Consider the following 13,937-nt stretch of genomic DNA (forward strand, 5'->3'; position numbering starts at 1 on the left):
TGTCTAGTCAAACCCAGCTTATAATAGTGCCTACTTATACTGTGTTTTTTTTTAATATGTATCTCCATTCTAATATGCTGTTTATTACTGCCATCATTTAGTAGCCCTTGTACAGTTAATGTAGAGAACATATATGCATTGTCTGATTCAACCTTACCTACGTACACGCCAACTTGAAGATACCCCTTTCCTGCAACAGCCTCAGATGTGAGGCTAGCAGTATCTTCAAATAAATAAATAAATAAATAAATAAATAAATAAATAAAGAAATAAATAAATAAATAAATAAATATGTTACGTAAGATGTAGTCTCCCACTGCAAGTGAAACAAGTTGTGCCAAGTCGTTAATGGCGTTCACGCGAACGCGTCAATGAAGTCTGAACAACCATAGCTTCCAAGGCATACAGGCGATAATTCACTGCATAATATATTATAAATCCCAGAGCCAGCCCACGTGAGAGTCACGACTGTAGTTTATAACAAGCAAATTCATTGTATAATTTTTATTATTGCTTTTGCTGCAAGAGCCGGGCGTGCTCATTTTTAGGCCTTCGACCGCCATGGCCGTACCAGAATCTTTGAAAAACTTCTGCTAAATTGTTTTACACTATTAGCGCCCTCGGCACGACTAGTATAAACGCGAGCCTCCGCGATAATATAGCGTATTCAACGTGGTCCCAATCAGTCAACTTCGTGGACAAGGGATTGTATTAAACATCGTACAGTGAGTGGACGCGTTGGCAGGCTAGTTTGTTTATCATACTTATATGCGCGATAGATCGAGGTAACGACGTCACATCACCACAAATTTGGTTTCCAAAGATTACGCGGACTGATTTAGGGGCTAGAGTCGAAATTGCACTGATTTGACTCGAGGTGAAAGCGGCGGAAACGAAAGTTTGTGCGTTACTTAGCCCTAAATTGTCCTGTTTCAATCCGACGGAGTGCTGTACATGCAACTATCTTTATGTGGATTCACACTTGAATAAGCACATGAAAATATCACTTTGATGCGCACGTAGTGTTTATTCTTATTGGCATGCTTGTCAAGAGCCACATCCAAGAGGTCCGACCCCCGATTTTGTCATATATATTTAACTTTTGATAAGCACACCTTTGATCAATGCCCATGCATGCAGTTTGTTTATAATTTTACATCAGCCGCAGCCGCGATTATTTAAGTTCTCTCCCACAGCATGCTTAATTTCCATGATCAAAATTCAAGATATTCGCCTTAGTTGTTTTAGACTGATCCAGTGCTACAATGCCTGCACTCATTCATTTCTTTGAATTCACTTTTTTCGGCTATATGTAACCTGAAGCAACACGCCATTTGCATGCAGCATTCGCGCAAAAATCAATCATTTTTCCTCGAATTTATAAAAAAATTCACTTATTGTCGCAATGTTTTACAATGAATTATGAATGTGCACAGATACATGCATGATTAGAATTCGTAATTGTGCACATATATATAATTTTTGTTCACTAGCGCAGTGGTGATGTGCACTTATTATTTTAATTATTAGGTATATATGATCTATATATCATATTGACACATATGTGTGTATCAGTTTGGTTTATCAGAGTACTCTTTTATTTCCATATAGAAATTATCAAGTTTTTTTTTTGCGTATACCGCACGCCTTTTTATCCTCCTGCACATGTTACCTTTGATGTTCTAATAGATACTCTAAGGATCAACACTGAAATTTGTCTCGACGTTGTCATGTTGAAATTACCTATATTATTTCTTGCCATTCTTGGGTAGACGAACTGTCAATCCCCTGCGGCACATATAACCGCATACCTGCAATATGTGGGCCACACATCTGAAAGAAAGGCTTTGACGACATACGCGATGGGATTGCGGCATTATTAACGACCTGGCGGGCAATCATATTCGTTAAACCATCTTACCGTCCCATACTATTTTGGTTTACCCAAAGCTATTAGGGCAGTGATCACGAGAGCAACCAGACGTAGGCGGCTAGGTAGATAGACAGACCGTTGAAGTCAATTTTTTCTTCTTAGTCAATTGAATATTTTATAACGTTATCTACTCACTGTCGAGCCCTGCTTGGTTATAGGTGTACATATAAATTAATAAAACGGTAGTCATTATTTAGGCGCTGAAAGGTGCACGCAATGCAAAATATCTCTTAATTCAAAATGAACTTCCTTTATCGAGGTAGAAAACGGAGCTGGAGCTACAGATGTCACAATCATAGAATACCACCGTGGTCATTACACACATACATATCCACACATGGGGAAGGGCCAATCGTACATGCGTTCGAAGACAACGTAGCAATTTTTTGGCTTCACTGCAGGACAAAAATGTCACACGGTGAAGCATATTTGCTTAGCGGTAAAGCATATTTGTTATGAGCATACCGAAAGTGGCGCTCCCTAATGTATACAACTTGTAGGAGCTTCTTGAACAAGCTCTTACTAAGTTTGAACAGCGCAATTGAATGAGGACAGAAGAGAACAAGTACATACACCCACACATAATAAACATCTTTGCTGCACGATCATTAATCGAAGGTGTGCCTGTCAATAATCTAGCTACATATATAGCGAAAGGTATTGGACCTCTTGGGTTGCTCATAGCAAGCAGACTAATAAGAGTTAATATCTCTTGCACATCAAATTAATATTTCCATGCGCTTTCACAGGAGTGAATGCACACACAGATGCACGGATTGTAACCTGACAATTTAGGGCTAAGTAACGCACATGTTTTCGTTTCAATCGTTTTCAACTCTGGTCACAACGGCGCAATTTTGAATCAAACGAGTAGATCAAAGTCAACATTATCTTTGGAGCCCAGATTCGTAACGACATGACGTGATTACCTCAAGCCATCGCACATACAAGTATGATAAACAAACTAGCCCGCCAATGCACTTCAGCTAGCTCACATGTTTGATATAGATGTACACTATTCGTCAGACATTCAGAATCGCTTCTCATCTGACGATCTCATTCATGCAGTATAGATTGTCATGTGTGTTAATGACGGCATACCGTTTTATGAGAAAGGTGGCCATATCAGTCAGCTGTTTAAAAAAGAAACGAGTGTTATCGCGGAGGCTCATGTTGGGAGCACAGCTATAAAAACTCAGTTAGTAACCAGACTCCTAGTACGTGTCATACACGCAAATAGTCTAAAACAATCTAGAAGTTTCTCAAACGTTCTGGCGCTGCCTGCGCCGATCAATTTTTTATGGGTATATTGATCTTATAGAAAAGAAATGAGCAAGTGTGGAATTCACCGCTACTGTATACAACCAAATCTCTTTCAATGACACACTCACAACTTTTCTACACGTACCCGCAGGAAAAATCAACCATAAAAATTAGGTCATACAATAAAGTCGGCTGTTGTGATTGTTACATTGGTTTACATCATGCTGTTAATTGTTGCCTTTACGTATTCCTTGCACAAATTGTTTTATTTGCGGTACATGTTGGTTTTGCAACAATATTTACAGGTGAAAAGTGCATCTTGAGTTCTCTCGAGAGAACCCAATATGTAAACATGCAGTTTATGTAGCTGCAATCAATACCAAAAACTTGGTTCCCTAGATTCTTCAACTGCAATTACTTTTGTTGTACAGTGAAGATGCACATGTATGTACACAGTACAAATTAAGAGTTATGTGACCATACTTGAAGTCATTTGCAGTATCAACTAAACAGCTGGACTACTGCAGTTCTCTGCAAATTTGATTCTTTCTGAAATGTATATACAAAGTTTTTTACCAATGAAATACCTAGCATTTAAAAGACATTTCCGTTCTGTCCAGTTTTATATATATAGATATAGAATTGCTGGCATATGCTTTCATAGCAGTTTGGCAAAAGTGGCATAGTTATTACATACCAGATGTAATTGCCCTCGAAAGGAATGACTTCTAGAGTTTTTGTGAAGCACTTGTTTGGAATGTACTTGGTGGCACATACACAGTGCATGCAGGTGTAGTATTGAATACTACTTCTTTTAGAAGGAAATAACAGCGCTGTTGATGAAATAGAAAGAAGGCAATGGGACACGCATGCTGTGTCTGTAATTTGCACCAAATCTTTTCTTTATATAGTGCTGATCATAAATTCATGGCTAAATTGAGCATATGCAAATGCAGCCTAATAATTGAGACACTTGATTAATGTGACCCAGCTAACATTGTCCTAACTTGATGCAGCATATTTTGGCTCTATTATGAGTCATAACAATGCTCGGCATAGACACACGCTAAAGAATGACTGGCATATGGATCGTAACAAAAGGAAATAGCTACAATGAGGACAGCATAGGTACAACAATGCTTGTAACCGTGGTCTCTGGTTTTATCTCTTTCCCTGTTGAAACAACGACATAGGTATACTCTGTTCTTTGTCCAAATAACGCAAATAGCAATTAGTCACTAAATCCATACTCGTTCTTGGGACGTACTTATACTGTAGAGAAGAAAGTGTTTTTCTTTGCTGTGTTCTATACATGGCTACAGCAGTACAGGGGCAATGCATACGCCTTGGCATCAACAAAGCCATAGAGGAAACCAGGGTATGAATATTGCTTTATTTTAAATGCACAAGATTGTGATATCCTATTACATATATCAGTGCTAGGTCTTCGGAATCATTTGTCCTTTCTTCTTCAGCTTTAGAATTTCTGGCATGTTTTTAACTTGCTGCAAGAGTGGTATACTCATTTCCTGTTTTTTTTTGTTATAGAACCTATGCATACCAAAGTGGAGCTTCTGCTCCTATACTAGACTCTGAAACGAATAACTCCCTAATTTATTTTGTGGAGCACTTTTTCACTATGTGCTTAATAGCACATACTGAGGGCGTACTACTGAATATGTCTTCTTTGGGGTAGAATCGTGCAGCACTGCGGATAAATGAGAGAGAAGGCAACAGACACAACATGAGTCTGCCATTTTCACCTTATCTTTTAATTATGCTGCTGTTGAATTTCTTTCTCATAAAGAAACTGCATGGCAGAATTTAGTCTTGGCAAATGCAGCACAGTCCCATCTTGATGTAGGCTACTGTACATAATTTTTGTAGAGCAGGAAATGCTGCAAAAAAAAAGAGCTTGATTGAAGCTGAAGATGCAGGATGTTTTTGCGCCAGTGTATATAAGGAGATTTTCAGCATAGACACATAATAAAAGATGACAAGAGAAATTAGTCATACCAATAGAAAATAAGTATACTCAGCAGGGCATTAATGCAGTATTGTGTGTTACCTTGGAACTGGTTTTTATCCGTTTCTTTGTTAATGCAACCACGTAATTCTGTATAACGTGGAAAAAGCACCGCTAGCAATTTGTCACCTATTTAGTAATTCGCACAGAGATCGCTTCATCGAACATTTACCGTGCAGCAGAAAGGTTGTTTTTATATGCTGCATTGCATAAAACCTGAACAGAACTGTACATGGACTACGCATACATGTGCGGCATCGACAAAACCGCACACAGAATTAAGAACATAAGTTTATTTGGAGGCACACAAAATCTCACATTCTTCTTTGATACTGACAGGTAAGAGATCGACGAATCCAACTTTTTTCACACATACTGTGAACAAATTACAAAATTCTTTGTTGCTGCAAACTCGTTCAGCAAGAAGGCAAGAGCCAGTGTTTTGTGCAACATGGTAATCATATGAAATAAGACACACTGATTAGAGGCTCGTTACAAGCCACTTCATGGTTGTTTTCCAGGAACACACGCTTTCTTAGCACCATTGCCATAGCAAGAATGCAGTTCCAGACAAGGCACCCGACATGTGAGGCTTTATGTACCAGTGTTTTTTGGGTGCATTGGAGACCACTTTATAGACAAGAGAACAATAAATCTATCTGCAATAGAATACAGTGTATACCAAAGTATAAATGACAATGCACCTTCTCCTGCTCCCTGCAGCAATGTGAAGCACAATAAAAATAAGGCACATCTTTCCTTCAAAGTTGAATACACGTGGTAATCAAGCTTTCAGAATTGAGACGTTGTAAGGCACTGATTTCATACATTAAGTACCCTCTTGCAAAGCAAATAGTATGTGCCGGAGAAAAGCGGCGCCATCTATGTGCCAGTGTGAAAGAAGACGATGTTCGTGTGGTTCGTGCTTGCCGGGTTTCTGCCTGAACCAGCTCGTTGTGGCTAACACTTTGTCAATAATAATAACTCTTCGTAGGCGTACTCGCTTGTTGCATTGTAACAAGTTGTAGAGACGTGACTGCCGTGGCCGGTATCAAACTCCCGAATTCGGGTCGGCAGGTGAGCACCTTAGCCCCTGATCCGCCGTGGTGGACGCAACTTTAAGTAGTCATGTGGCTCTGGGGTAGAAAAATTGGCTACTTCACAAAATGCCTCGGTTCACTTTTGGCTTTAACTGTGATTTTTATTCTGTATAGTCTAGAAATATTTTACTCTCTGCCATTGTCACTGAAACAGGCAGCAGTTTTTTTACATAAGCTTTTTAAAGTTATCATGATAAGATTTCCAATGTCTGTTTTAGCAATACTTGAGAATAAAGCCTTACTGTGGGCTTATAACCTGCGGGACACGACCAAATTTCATGGGTCATGGGTATGCACCAGATGTGTACGGGAAAAGGTTTCATGCTTTACCCGACAGGTATTTTGTGTCATTCAAGTCACAACGCGTCAGTCATGTTTGTCTTACACTCATACTCTTATATCCCAGTTTTTGAACGTTATCGTAAAGTGATCACCCGAGCACCCTGACACAGGCAGCTAGATAAATAGATAGATCGGTACGGTCAAAATACCTTTACTTCGCTAAAAATGCTCTGATATTCAGGTGGTGCAAACACACTTAAGAGCAATTTGGAAGACAATTTGGAACGTAGTAAAATATTGGGCATGTGAAAACCTTTTTCAGATATTAACAGAGGAGCTGTTTAAGCAGATAATGGGTTTGCGATGGGAGAACAGAAGTAACTATCACCATGAACAGGCACATGCTCTCTTTGGCCTCTTGTTCTCTTTTGTCCTGCTGTGCTTCGCTCCCAGAAAAAATACGCCGATATGTCCGGCATGGGATGCATTAAGACTGATGGACTAGACAATGAGTGCAAAGAGAACAAAATGTTTGCATAAAAAAATTCTCAACGAGACGGCATTCAAATCTATGTACTGACAATCTGAAAACAACCACTCAGCTATCCAGGCACGCTAGCAAAATTTTTCATAGCTTTTTATAGTAAAGAGTGCAAGGAGGTTGAAAAGATAAGCGAGAATGAGGAACAGGGAAAAAGGTCGAGACGAGAATGTGTCGCATAGAAAGAATGAGGATGGAACAAAATAAAAAAGTGAGGGATAAAGGTGAAAAGAGAAATAGAATATAATCTAAAATAAAGACAAAAATAAATTGTAGGAAAGAAGACAGAAATAACAGATAAAAAAAGAGGAAGAAGAGAGCCTAATAACACAAAAACAAGGAAGTTTGTTCAGTATCATTTCTTTGAGACTTGGCACCACTATTGCAAATCTGCCTCAATTTTTTTGTCCCATTGTTATCACGTGAGAACAACACTCAGCACTGGTTGCAGATTAAATCAAAGGCCTGAAAAAGGTGTCTCACCGACCTTCCTTGATTGACCAAGCCTGCAAAAAACACTCTGAAGCTGATATTTTTACCCTAGTGACGAGGCCCTGCGATCGACCATGAGGATCGTCTATGCAGAAAACATTTCTTTTGTTGCTGCTAAATTTCGCAAGACATCAAGGGAGCATGTTCAGAACTTCAGCAGCTGTTTTGTACTTTACAAGGAAGAATGTTGGGTCATTTTGCTAAATAGCACTTGCACTTATTTCTTGCCTCTTGCACTTGATAACGTGTTCAGGCAAATCACACAGATGTGATTGGTCTCAAGCTTTTGTTCCACAAGCACCCCATGCAGCCAGAACATACCAACGAAGTAAATGTTCTTTATTTTGTAATCAGCATCCATATTTTAGTCATGCTGAATGTCGGTATCATCATCTCTCTCGAATTTTAATGAAAAATCTCTCTAAGAAATGTCCCATATATAAGATGCGGTAAAAAGGCTTTTTAAATTGCATTACTTGACGTTTTTCACCCCCTCCTCCACATCGAATTTCTGCACCATGGTAGCCTTTTCAGGACTAAACTTTGTGATTGTGGTCCATCAGATCAGGGTAGTTTGATACTTTCGGTTTTCTTGTAATGGTATGCTTTCTCATAAGGTTAGTTGGGAGATGGCGCAGTGATGTGTATCTGTTCTTCCTGCGTCCTCGTTTTTTTGCTGTGTCGATTTCTTATGCGATTCTTAAAGGGAAAAGTGAGCACCGTAACTGTCTGCATCAAACTGGGACACCTCAACAGTAGCTCACGAGGGATGGAGGTAAGGAGGGATTAAAAGGATAGGAGTAAAGGTATAGAGAGAAAGAGATGCGCAAGGACAGTGAGCAACGACATAAGAGACATAGAAAATATGGAAACACAGTCACAGAAGTCCGAAGACGGGGCTTGCGATAGCTCTTGTCGGCACAGGAGATGGCGTAGGGCTAATCCAGTCAGCCAGAGCTGCGCTGACGTCGTCGTAGGGGACTGGCGGTAGGAGATGGCGTAGGACCAACCCAGTCGGCCAGAGCTGCGCTGTCGTTGGAGATCACGAGGGCACAACCGGTCGGCACTAAATCCAGCGAGCGAGTCTGACTGTGTCGATTTCATTATGCATACAATGCATCTGAGCAGAGATTTGAAAATAGTCAGCACAACTGCAGATAAAGCAGCACTAGTGACACGAGGACAAGCACAGGCTTCAAACTGAAATGTCATAGAACATACAATATATAGCCCACATCTAAAACATCAACATGCTCATGGTAAAAACAAATAACTTAAGGGAAAGTGCACTGACAGAAACTTAAAAAAAAACTAAGGCAAAATAGCACATGACGATGAATACAGGTAAGCCAGTTCTTTAGCAGATAAGAAACATCGTAGGTTTAACGTCACCAGCTTCCTTTAGCTGTTCTTGCAGCCTCAATGATAATCCTGGTGCTATCACAAATGTGAGCTTCAATTGCTTTTGTTTTCTCGAACAAGGCTGGCAACCACATTCTCAACAATCAGAAGCCAAAGAACCATCTCTATCTATAGTTTTTACCTTTTGACAATATTCTTGCAACCATATACTTAGGCACTTCTCTCTTTGACCCACATAACTGTGTCCACAGAACCAAGATGTGCTGTAATCGATGCCTCCCGCACAGTCAACACAGTTTTGTCGTGCATAGATTGGCTATGGTTCAAAGCTCTTTCAACATCACAAGTTACATTACATAAATGAGATTGCTTATTCAGTACATTACTTAAACGTGAAAGTACCAAAACATATGGTTACAGGGAAAGTTTCAAAAAGTAAAATAAATTGGCAGAGGCGTTTCCTTGGGTTCTCATAATAAGACATACGACTGCCAGGGCCTGTTTGAGAAAACACAAGTTTTTGTAACTCATCCTTATGATGGCACCTAGAACCTTCAATACTTTTGATTGCAAAGAACTGGCGCACCTGGATTTATTGGCATGTTCTATGTCACCGCTTTTCTTTCTTTTTTTGTGGTCTCTGTGATTTTATGCTTCACTTCGATTTTTTTTTCAGCCTAAGCATGTTTTGATCTCGGGTTTAGGCAACACATTTGGGAGTTCAAATAAATTTCACTTGGATGTCGGCGCTAATTCTTGTCTCACGTGTGCTGCTGTGTTTACCGCTGAGCAGTTTGAAGTATGAAATACCAACTAATGCGCAGCCACATATGTTGCTCCATGCGCAGAAACTCTGGGGTGCTAGCCGCACACTCGGATTCGAATGTTTTTTCATCGCTCGTTCAGGCATGGAAGCGAATAGCGAGGCTCGGTTGAGCATGCGGGTGTCACATGGACAATTTCTATAGAAAGTGAACTTATGGACCGTGATTGACTCATCTCCGCATCTAACGCAATCAAGAAACTTGAAATGGATAGCCATAGAAATTATATCGTGCGATGCCTGTACTTTGAAATCAGATATGGTCGGCAGCTTTTCTGATTGATGTAGTGGTTAAAGTACCGCGCATTTAGCAGCTCAGCTAATACAACTTCGATGCTACTACGCATACAAGATAAAGTATTCGACGAACAAGCGCAACAATCTGAGCAGGTAGCCGAGCGGCCGCGCAAACCACAAAACTATAAGCGCACCCAGTAAAACTGGCAACACGTACGGACTACCACGCGGTCACCATCGCACACACACAACAGAAGTAACGGATGTCAAAGAGCACTGAAACAGGTTGACGAGTCCTTGACATCGTGGCCTTCATGCAAGCTCAGGTGAACCACAAATATCAGCGGTTCCAAACGCGAACACAATCTAACTATTCACGTACATAAAGCACTTTGCAACGACAAACACAATCACAGTGTGCGCCAACGACGTGAACAACGAGCCGACCATAAACATGACAAAAGAATAGCGTCCCTAGGTTGCCTGAACCAGCGTTGTAAACTTTGACGAAAAGCCACATTGTTCCACAAATCCGCTTAGATCCAAGCCAAGTTGGGTGAAAATTGCGTTTTCGTTATTTTCACCGGGTGAATATAGCATACCGGCTATTCTCACCAGGTCGCAGCAGCAGCGGCCCTATTTTCACCAGGTCGTAGCAGTATTGATATGGCTGTACCATTTAGATCGGGCGGTGGCTAGTGCCACAAAGCTGTAATACCTAGTGAAACAAAAACTAGATTTATTTTTTTTCCTTTAAATAGTGAGGTTGAGGACTCGTACTTTGCAGTGAAGGGTTTAATTTTCACTCGTGCCTTGACTTTAGCCACCAATCAGATAACCTCCTTTTAGTTAATTCTACCCGCTTAAAGTCTATTTTGCCCTCCCTGTCCCTAAACCACACTGCTTTGAAAACCTCTGCGCTATCATCCTGGACTATAGGGTGAAGCCCTTTACAGAACATTATCAAGTGTTCGGTAGTTTCGTTTTCCTCTCCAGACGCACTGCATACCGTGTCTACCCCTTCGTATTTGGACCGATATGTCTTGGTTCGCAATACCCCCGTCCTGGCCTCAAACAGTAGAAAACTACCCCAAGTATAATCATAGATCCTTTCCTTGGCAATTTCCTGCTTTCGATAGTTTGATAGATCTCTATGCGGACTTTTTAATCATGCAAATTCTCCACATGTCAGTCTCCGTTTCCTTCACTTTCTTCTTAACCGATAGTTCTTTTTGGTTTGGCCACCTGCTGTTTTCTAAGTATTTACCAGTCAACTTCCTGGTTCGCTTCCTCCATTTTGTATCGACATTCTTCATGTACAAGTATCTGAAAACCTTCCTAGCCCAACGCTTCTCCTTCATTTCTCTCAATCGCTTCTCAAATTTTATCTTGCTGCTAGCTTCCCTGCCCTCAAGTGATGTCCATCCCATATTACCTTGAACTCCCTGATTTGGTGTATTCCCGTGAGCTCCTATAGCAAGCCTACCTATTCCACGTTGCTTAATTTCCAATCTTGCTTGAACTTCTGATCTCATGCACAAGACCGCATTGCCGAACGTCAGCCCAGGAACCATGACCCCTTTCCATATTCCTCTCACAACATCATACCTATTGTGATTCCACAGTGCTTTATCTTTCATCCCTGCTGCATTCCTGTTAGCTTTAGTCGTTATGTATATTTCTTGTTCCCTTAGGTACTCGGTCTCATTGCTTATCCATACGCCCAGATATTTATATTTATCTGTTATCTCTAGCGTGATCTCTTGTATGCTAAGCTCACTACCTTCATTATCATTAAAAATCATGACTGCTGATTTTTCCTTACTGAATCTGAAATCTAACCTATCTCCCTCATTACTGCAGATCTCCATCAATCTATGCAAGTCTTTCTTGTTGTCGGCCATTGGCACTATATCATCGGTGAACAAAAATGCTGATAATGCCTGCTCAATGAGTTTTCCTTGTTTGACGAAAGAGAGGTTGAAGCCAAGTGCACTTCTCTCTAATTTTGCCTATAATCCTTGCAGATTCTTTATGAATAACAATGGTGACAGAGGACACCCCTGCCTAAGCCCCTGTTTTACCTCTGTGGGCTTGGATACCTGTTTTTCTCGCTTTATGACTACCTTGTTACTTTTATAGATTTCCTTTAAAAGATTAGTGACTCCATCTTCTACACCCAGTGTGTCTAGTATACCCCACAAGTACTCTTGAACCACGCTATCGTACGCTTCCTTGATATCCAAAAATGCTAGCCACAAGGGCCTGAGTTTCTTTTCTGCTATTTCGATGCACTGCGTCAGTGAGAACAGATTGTCTTCCAACCTCCTGTGTTTCCAAAACCCATTCTGCAGTTCCCCCAGCAACCCCTCATCCTCTATCCATGCCTGCAGTCTTTCTTTATAGTCTGCATCGCCAGCCTGTAGACCACTGATGTCACTGTTATAGAATGGTAGTTGTTTATGTCAGCTTTGTCCCCCTTTCCTTTATAGATCATGCTCATTCTGCTAACTTTCCATCCATCAGGGACTTCACCATCGATTATTCTTCTGCTCACTGCCTCTCTCAAAGCCTGTTTAGACTTCGGACCCAATGTCTTTATCAGCATACTAATTGGAATGCCATCTGGGCCTGTTTATGTACTACTTGGAACCCTCTTCTCAGCCCTTTCCCACTCTCTTTATGAAAATGGAGCCATTGCGCCACTTAATTTTTCTTTATTCTTTATTTAATGATTACCCCGCTTAGCCCGAAGGCGCTGCAGCAGGGTGGTTACAATGTCGAGAAAAACACATCTTCATTAATACAGCACACTTGTTCATTTAAGTGATTCCATTCTCTAATGAAACGAACAAAAAACGAATTAGCATACAAACTAGATCTGGTACGGTACTCTAAAATCTTGAAACAATGATCATTTCGCGAAGAGATATAATCTCTTGATCTTGATCTTCATATAATCACTTGATCCATCCTTGTCTATTGTGGTGCATAAGACCCTTATTTGTTGAAATTTTTCTGTCACCCTTGTTCTTATATATTCAATAGCTTCGTCCCCTTCTAGCCTAGCACCTTGAGCCGTAGTTATAAACCCCTGTTCTAGGTTTGTTTAATTTCTTAAGGAGTTTAGATGGTTCCAAAATTTCGCAGCTGCCTTTCTGTCCTTTTTATGCACTTCTGCTAGCCACTGAGCACCTTTTTTTCTAATGTTTTCATTGATCAGGAGGGATGCTTCTCTTCTAGAGCTTAGAAAGATGTCCCATTTTCTTTCAACCTCATCTGTCGGTTCACCCCGCTGCTTAGCTTGTCTGTGTTCCCTAGAGGCTTCCTGACATTTTGCTATGGCTCTCTTAACTTCCTCATCCCACCAACTCTTGGGCTTGTGTCTTCTTTTCCTGGGTGACTTGTCATGTGCCTTAGCAAGCTCTAGTCCAAACAGTCTAACTAGATTTGTCTATGTCCACACAGTTTTATTATCCTCAGTGATTACTTTCTCAATTTGTTTAGTAGCAATTTCTATTTACCTTTCTGAACGCCAATTTTCCTGTAGTTGCTCATCTTGTTGTAGTTGTCTCCTTCCCACTTTCGCTGCCTTTCCAAAACTTAGCTTGATACGCTTGTGATCACTACCCAGACATCTGGAGCCGCCTTCATCTATGTGCATTCCCCTGGGCTTATCATACATCCTATCAGATATCAGTGTGTAATCTATCGTTGACTGCAGCCTTCCTACCTCCCATGTTATTTGCCCTTTACACTTCTCGGTACTGTTGCAAATTTTCGAATCATGCCTTTCACACATATTCATGATCATTTTGCCTGTTGAGTCAGTATACCCATCTATATCTTCTATGTGCGCATTCATATCTCGTAGTATA

Source organism: Rhipicephalus microplus, unplaced genomic scaffold (assembly GCF_043290135.1).
Source record: "Rhipicephalus microplus isolate Deutch F79 unplaced genomic scaffold, USDA_Rmic scaffold_12, whole genome shotgun sequence".
NCBI lineage: Eukaryota > Metazoa > Arthropoda > Arachnida > Ixodida > Ixodidae > Rhipicephalus > Rhipicephalus microplus.